This window comes from Magnolia sinica, chromosome 16 (genome assembly GCF_029962835.1).
Source record: "Magnolia sinica isolate HGM2019 chromosome 16, MsV1, whole genome shotgun sequence".
Taxonomy (NCBI): domain Eukaryota; kingdom Viridiplantae; phylum Streptophyta; class Magnoliopsida; order Magnoliales; family Magnoliaceae; genus Magnolia; species Magnolia sinica.
The window spans coordinates 10,884,169-10,891,996 of record NC_080588.1 but is presented as its reverse complement, the minus strand read 5'-3'; the positions used below and the strand labels follow the sequence as shown (position 1 = coordinate 10,891,996).

General features: G+C 40.9%; 1 non-coding gene across 1 annotated transcript; it reads right to left on the bottom strand.

Annotated features, from left to right (window-relative positions):
- Nucleotides 1-2,175: 2,175 nt before the first annotated feature.
- On the bottom strand, nucleotides 2,176-2,282 carry LOC131230108 (small nucleolar RNA R71). Its single transcript, XR_009163833.1, has one exon. It is a non-coding gene; the product is annotated as a small nucleolar RNA R71 (small nucleolar RNA).
- Between the last annotated feature and the right edge of the window lie 5,546 nt (nucleotides 2,283-7,828).

The window sequence follows — 7,828 nt, the reverse complement described above, 5'->3', positions numbered from 1 at the left end:
AGAGAAGTTTGGGGAACGTGGATCGGTTTTAGGTGTCGCTGGTCAGGGAGCTGAGGCAGCGGATGAGGGAGGAATTCTTTGATGGGACAAGGAACCAAGCGAGAGGATTGAAGAGAGAGTGAAGGTTTTCTTTATGTCGCCTTTGGTTTCCTTTTATTTCTTTCCTTCTGGTTCTTTTCTTGCTCTTTTTATTCTTTTTATTTGTTTTGGGTTTAGGCCAATCATGAGTGGCTAAACCTCTTAGCTAGGGCTAAGAGGTGAAGCCTGTAGCGAGATGGGAGAGTTTATTCTATGCATTTAATTTAAAATTTCGGAACTCAATTTGATTTTTAAGTTGGTAATTCAAGGAATATTTTCTCAGTATTTAATGGTCTGTTGTGACTGAAATTACAATGGATTTGCAATGGCTTTGGATATTTCTTTTTCTCTTTTAATATTTATGACGTCAGGAGGCCCTGTTGTTCACCATCGTCTCCTGGGCATGGTAGGATGACAGTACCCTTCCTGATCTTCATACATTGTCGATTGGTTGGTAATTAGTTTAATCCTGTTGTTTACTTTGTCTCCTGGGCAAGGTTAGATGATGGAATCCATTCTAATTCATACACCTTTCATCTCTTGAAACTTATATCAATGGCAGTTCAGTAAATTTTTCATAATTTGTGATCCTGGCATACGATCTCCCTGATCTCTACAAGTGGATCCTCTGAATCCCTAGTTCCCGTCCTCTGAATTCCTTAAAGTCTTAGATAATTCTTTCACAATTATTCCTTAATTTCTATTTGGTTTAGATCACATCTTAGTCTAGTTCTAGTTCTTCTTGGTTTCAGATAACGTACAGGTATCAGTCCCTGTGGATTCGACCTCGGTCTTACCGAGTTTATTACTACATCACAACCCTGCACTTGGGGAGTGAACAAGTTTTTGGCGCCGTTGCCGGGGACTGATAGTTACGATTTTCTGAAATTAATTAGTTTTAGAATTAGGATAAGATTAGGATTTTATTAACTTTAGTTTTAGATTTTTATTTCTATTTGATTTTTAGAACTAACTTGTTTCCTGTTTTGTAGGATCCTGACATAAAATCTCTAAATTGGTAATTCTTTCCTAAATTCTCTACTTTTTCTTTTTATAAAATTAGGGTTTAGATTTTAGAAACTTTCTAATTCTAGTATCCTCTGTTCTGTAGGAAATAGTTTATTTTTAGAAATTTAGGTTATTTAGAAATTGACTTTCTATTTTGGTTCTATTAACTTTCTAATTCTAACACTTTTTGAATCTAATTCTGTTTCTTAATTTATTTTTAGGATTTTTGTTTAGAAACTAACCTTCCTATTTTTTTTTAGGCCTTTAAGATAGAAATCTCTATTTTGGTACACTCCTTCCCTACTTTCTATTTTTCAACTCTCTTTTAGTAATTTACTTTCTAGTATAAGACTTTCCTAGTTTATTTTAGAAGTTTCCACTTTCTTTTAGAATCTAACTTATTTTATTTTTATTTTGCAGGTCCTTAACTTAGGACTCCAATTTGGTAATTTCTTTCCAACTCTCCCTTTCTTTTTAGATTTTCATTTCCTTTCTTAGGATTAGGTTTAATTGAGGGCTGCGAGTGTTTTCATGCCCAAGTGGGCCCGTGGCGACACTCGACGTCTCTTGACTGAAGGAGGATTGGTGGAGGGGTTGACTATCCATCGCAGGACTAGACACCGCTCAAAATCCCCTGAGTTAACTGAGGTTATGGCTGAAGACCAACCTCCTCTACTTCCACCAAGGGTGGAGGATACCCAAGATGAAAATGAGGTGCAACAGGCACCCCCGCCTCGTACTTTACGAGATTTTCTACAACCGGCGGGAGTGAGTACGCCCTCATGCATGATTTTTCCTGAAAACACAGGACAAATGGACATCAAGCCAGGAGTTATCCAACTCCTTCCCAAATTCCATGGACTTGAATCAGAGAGTCCATATCTGCATTTGAAAGAGTTCGATGAAATTATAGCTACATTATGTTTTCCTAATGTATCTGAGGATACAATTAGGCTGAAACTCTTTCCTTTTTCCTTAAAAGAGAAAGCTAAGACGTGGTTACATTCACTACGTCCTAGATCCATTGGCACATGGAACGACATGCAGAGGGAATTCATAAAAAAATTCTTCCCACATCATAAAACGATTACCCTCAGAAAAGCAATCATGAACTTTGCCCAAAAGGAAGATGAAACATTCTTTCAATGTTGGGAAAGGTTCAAAGATTTGGTCAGTTCATGCCCACAACACGGATTTGAAACGTGGCGCATTACAAATTTTTTCTATGATGGACTGACATCTTCCATGCGCCAAATGGTCGAGACAATGTGTAATGGAGAGTTCATTAATAAAGATATCGACGAGGTATGGGACTACCTCGATAGTTTGGCTGAAAAAACACAATCTTGGGACTATTACCCAAAGTCGAACACCACGTCTAGGCCAACTCAATTAAAGGAAAAAGGTGGATTATATCTCTTGAAAGAAGAGGATGATCTCATGTGTAAAGTGACTACGCTCATAATGAAAGTTGATGACATGGAAGGAAAGAATGATAAGGTCAATGAAATTGTTTTCGGCATCTGTGATTGCAACATTCATATAACTGAAAATTGTCCTACAATACACGCCTTTCGAGGAGTGTTGAATGAACAAGCCAATGCCGTAAATAACTATCAAAGACCTTTTCTTGGACCTAACTCCAACACATACAATCCTGGCTGGAAAAATCATCCAAACTTTAGTTGGAGGAATGGACAAACGGCGACTCCTCCAGGTTTCTTCAATCAAAATCCAAATCAAGTGAAACCTCAAGAGGAACCGGTTCAAAATCCCATACAAGAGCTGGCTCAGGCAATGCGGGGAATTACAGATTTTATGCCAAAGATAGATTCTCGTATGACGGTTATAGAAAAGGGGATGCTTCCTGCACAACCTCTCCTCAATCCTAAACCGCAGTACGAGAGTAATGATCCCAGCTCTTCAAATCAGATGGGACATGCTAAATCCATCACCACTCTTAGGAGTGGGAAGATCATTGATAAAACTCTTCCGGTTAGGCCCGAGAAGCCTCAAGAACCAAAAGAGGACAACAATGATGGATCCAAAGTGATGCCCCACAAAAAGTGGAACCAACTTCTAGAGAAGCCGGTTGCTCCATTCCCCAACGGTTGGTTTCACCAAAACCTCTCTCTAACTCTCGGGATATCTTAGAGGTGTTGAAACAGTGAAAGTCAACATTCCTCTACTTGATGTCGTTAAACGAATACCTTCATATGCCAAATTCCTAAAAGACTTATGCACGACCAAGACGGAAAATTATTCAAAAGAAAATCTTCTTGGTGAGAAAGTGAGTGCCATCCTCAAGCAAGACGTGCCACAAATATAAGGATCCGGTAGCCCAACCATATCATGTGTAATCGGGAACCATCGAATTGATCACGCACTTCTTGACTTAGGAGCGAGCGTCAATTTGATTCCCTACTCGGTATACAAACAGTTAGGTTTGGGTGAATTAAAACCCACCCTAACCACACTACAACTTGTTGATCGCTCTGTTCGTGTACCAAGATGGATAATTGAGGATGTGTTGGTCCAAGTTGATAGATTTTACTACCCTGTAGACTTTATCATCCTGGACACCGAACCCATCAATAACATGAGCACTCAGATTCCTGTCATTCTTGGTCGCCCATTCCTCGCCACGTCAAATGCAATTATCAATTGTGGGAATGGTATCATGACTATGTCTTTTGGAAATTTGACATTGGAGTCAAACATATTTTTCAATAACTGCAGCAATGCAGAGGATGATGACGATTTCCACGACATTAACATGATTGACTCTTTCGTGGAAGATACGACACCTCTAACCTTATCCTCCGACTATCTAGAGACATGTCTGGCCCACTCCCATGATTTTGATGATGACATGATTAGGGAGACGTGTGCCTTGCTTGATACTGCACCGGTACTTGAAGTTAACCGGTGGAGGCCACAATTTGAAGAATTACCACAAACTGATGTAGTGCCTCTACCGTCTAACCTCAAGCCGCCGAAGCTTGACCTAAAACCTTTGCCCTCTGATTTGAAATATGCATATTTGGGTCAAGATGAGACATACCCGGTGGTGATCTCTGCCCACCTGGAGAAAGAACAGGAGAGTATGCTTATATCTACTCTCATTGAGCATAAAGGAGCCCTGGGATGGACGATAGCGGACCTCAAAGGAATCGATCCCTCGATTTGTACTCACCACATATATCTTGAGGATAATGCAAAAACCGCTCGGCAACCACAACGTAGACTAAATCCAAATATGAAGGAAGTGGTTAAGGCCGAGGTTCTTAAGCTATTGGATGTGGGTATTATATACCCTATATCTGATAGTCAATGGGTGAGTCCAACTCAAGTGGTTCCTAAGAAGTCCGGAATCACCATCGTAGCCAATGCTAATAATGAACTCGTGCCAACTAGAGTCACTACTGGTTGGAGAATGTGCATTGACTACAGGAAGTTGAATACCGTCACAAGGAAAGACCACTTCCCTTTACCATTCATTGATCAGATCCTGGAAAGGTTAGCTGGTCATTCCTATTACAGTTTCCTTGACGGGTATTCGGGCTACAACCAGATAGAGATAGCCCCTGAAGACCAGGAAAAGACCACATTTACATGTCCCTACGGCACCTTTGCCTATCGAAGGATGCCATTCGGACTATGTAATGCCCCTGCCACCTTTCAGCGATGTATGCTTAGTATCTTTTCTGATATGGTAGGGCAATATCTAGAGGTCTTCATGGACGATTTCTCTGTTTACGGTCCATCTTTCAGCAAGTGCTTGGAAAGTCTTAAATGTGTGCTGAAAAGATGTGAAGAAAAGAACTTGGTACTTAATTGGGAGAAGTGCCATTTCATGGTTCAGAAGGGAATTGTCCTTGGACATATCATCTCGTCCAAAGGAATCGAGGTAGATAAGGCAAAAATCGATCTTATCTCTAACCTACCTCCACCCAAGAACATCAGAGACGTGCGGTCCTTCTTAGGACACGCAGGGTTTTACAGGCGATTCATAAAGGACTTTAGTCTCCTCTCTCGTCCATTATGTAACCTTCTTCAAAAGGATGTTCCGTACGAGTGGACTGAGCAATGCCAGGAAGCTTTCACCAAGCTTAAAGGCACATTAACCACTGCACCTATTATGCAGCCACCCGACTGGAACCTTCCTTTTGAGCTTATGTGCGACGCTTCTGATTATGCTCTTGGGGCGGTCCTAGGCCAGAGAAAAGACAAGAAGCCCTACGTCATTCACTACGCAAGTAGGACTCTAAATCCTGCCCAAGTGAACTACTCGACTACGGAAAAGGAACTCTTAGCCGTAGTGTTCGCCTTGGACAAATTTAGGTCCTACCTGATCGGATCCAAGATCGTTATATATACAGATCATGCGGCACTGAAGTATCTTCTTTCTAAGAATGATTCTAAGCCCCGCTTGATAAGATGGATCCTTCTACTCCAAGAATTTGATTTGGAAATTAAAGATAAAAAGGGAGTAGAGAACGTAGTAGCTGATCACCTTTCTCGCCTTAATACCTCTGATTCCCTTGAGGCGACCCATATCAATGACATGTTCCCTGATGAACAGCTGTTCAGAGTCTCCCATTCACCTTGGTTCGCTGATATTGCTAATTATCTTGCTACAGGTGCCATACCGACACAGTGGACTGCGCAAGATAAGAAGAAATTTTTCACCGAGTGCGCAACTTTTTCTGGGATGATCCTTATTTATTTAAATATTGCCCGGACCAAATTCTAAGGAGATGTGTACGAAAAAATGAACATCAAAGTGTCATCTCCTTCGTCACTCTTAGGCTTGTGGGGTCACTTTTCCGCTAAAAAGACCACGGCCAAGATTCTGCGTGTGGCTTTTATCGGCCCACTATGTTAGGACACTCATGAGTTTTGCAAAGCTTGTGAGCGTTGTCGAAATTGGGAGCATTGTCCCAGTCGAAATATGATGCCTTTGAATCCCATCCTTATCATTGAAGCATTTGATTGCTGGGGCATCGATTTCATGGGACCATTCCCCCAATCGTTTGGAAATCACTATATTTTGCTCGTGTGGATTATGTCACTAAATGGGTTGAAGCGATTCCGTGTCGAAAGAATGACCATCGCACGGTCATTAAATTCCTGAAAGAGAACATCCTTTCTCGATTTGGAACGCCTCGAGCCATCATTAGTGATGGTGGCTCACACTTTTGTAATAGACCATTCGAGAGCTTAATGAAGAAATACGGTATCTCCCATAAGGTGAGCACCCCATACCATCCACAGACAAGTGGACAAGCCGAGATTTCCAATAGGGAGATCAAACATATTTTGGAGAAAACGGTTAACCCGATCGTAAGGATTGGTCAATCCGATTGTCCGATGCCTTATGGGCATACCGTACTTGCATTTAAAACTCCTATTGGAATGTCTCCCTTTAGACTTGTCTATGGGAAGGCTTGTCACTTGCCCGTGGAGTTGGAACATAAAGCGTATTGGGCAATCAAAAATCTTAATTTCAATCTGGACAACACTGGCTCGCTACGTAAACTTCAATTGAATGAACTGGAGGAAATCCGGAATGATGCGTACGATAATTCGAAAATTTACAAGGACAAGATGAAAGCATTTCATGACCAACACATTTTGCGAAAATCATTCACGCCTAGTCAGAAGGTACTTTTATACAATTCTCGATTACATCTCTTTCCGGGTAAGCTTCGATCTCGTTGGACCGGCCCTTACATTGTTGTTACTGTTTTTCCTCATGGGGCCGTTGAGATAAGAGATCCCGACAATGGCAAGGAATTTAAAGTCAATGGCCATCGATTGAAACCATTTGTCGAGAAATTTGATTCAGAGGACATGTCCATGCCTCTGACTGATCCTGTTTACCAATTGATCTCCTAGTCCGGACCCAGGTTATCAAGATTGATTAATTCATGGTCCATTCTTGTCTAGTTGAAGACGTTAAACTTAGCGCTCCTAGGACGCAACCCAAATTTTCATTCCATTTCACTTTTCTCATTCATTAGTTCAATGTTTGTGGGTAACATTACTGCAAACCCTCACGAGACTACAACTCGTCCACTAGGGGTAACCTAGGGGTTTAAAGGCTTGTTGCATGCGCTAAATGCAATCGAGAGCACCTGCGAAAGTGGTATAGGTAGGATTTTATTTTTGTTAGTTCTGTGTCACTTTCTCTCTCGTGCTGACCGGATTCCATGCTGCGATCTCTTGAAAAGTCTCTCACGATTCGTCATCCAGGTACTATCTTCCCTTCACTCTTTCTTTACTTTTGTTGTCCTATGCGCATTCCATACTCTTATCCTTTACATTGAGGACAATGTAACTTTTAAGTTGGGGGTGGGAGATTAGGTTACCTAATCAGTATTTTCTTCAGCAAAAATTGTGAAAATTTTTAAATTTTCTCTGGACTTTCTGATGAATTCAAAGTGATTGGACGACCATCTTTGATTTAGAATTACAGGATATGGAATGTTGGTGATTTACTGCTCTTGGATTCAGTTGCTCGTTAGATTTCACAGTTAAGTTTGATTATTAATCCATGATTAGAAGTTGTAAACATTGATTGAGTCATGATTTCACATGTCACATCTCGCTTACACATTAAGATTTCAGTTTGAAACTGAAGGGTTAATTTGGTGATCAGTAAGCATAGAAGGAACCAACTGGAACAATTGCCCGTCAAGATCAATTAAAAGGAAGAGATACCGTTGAAAAAGGTTAG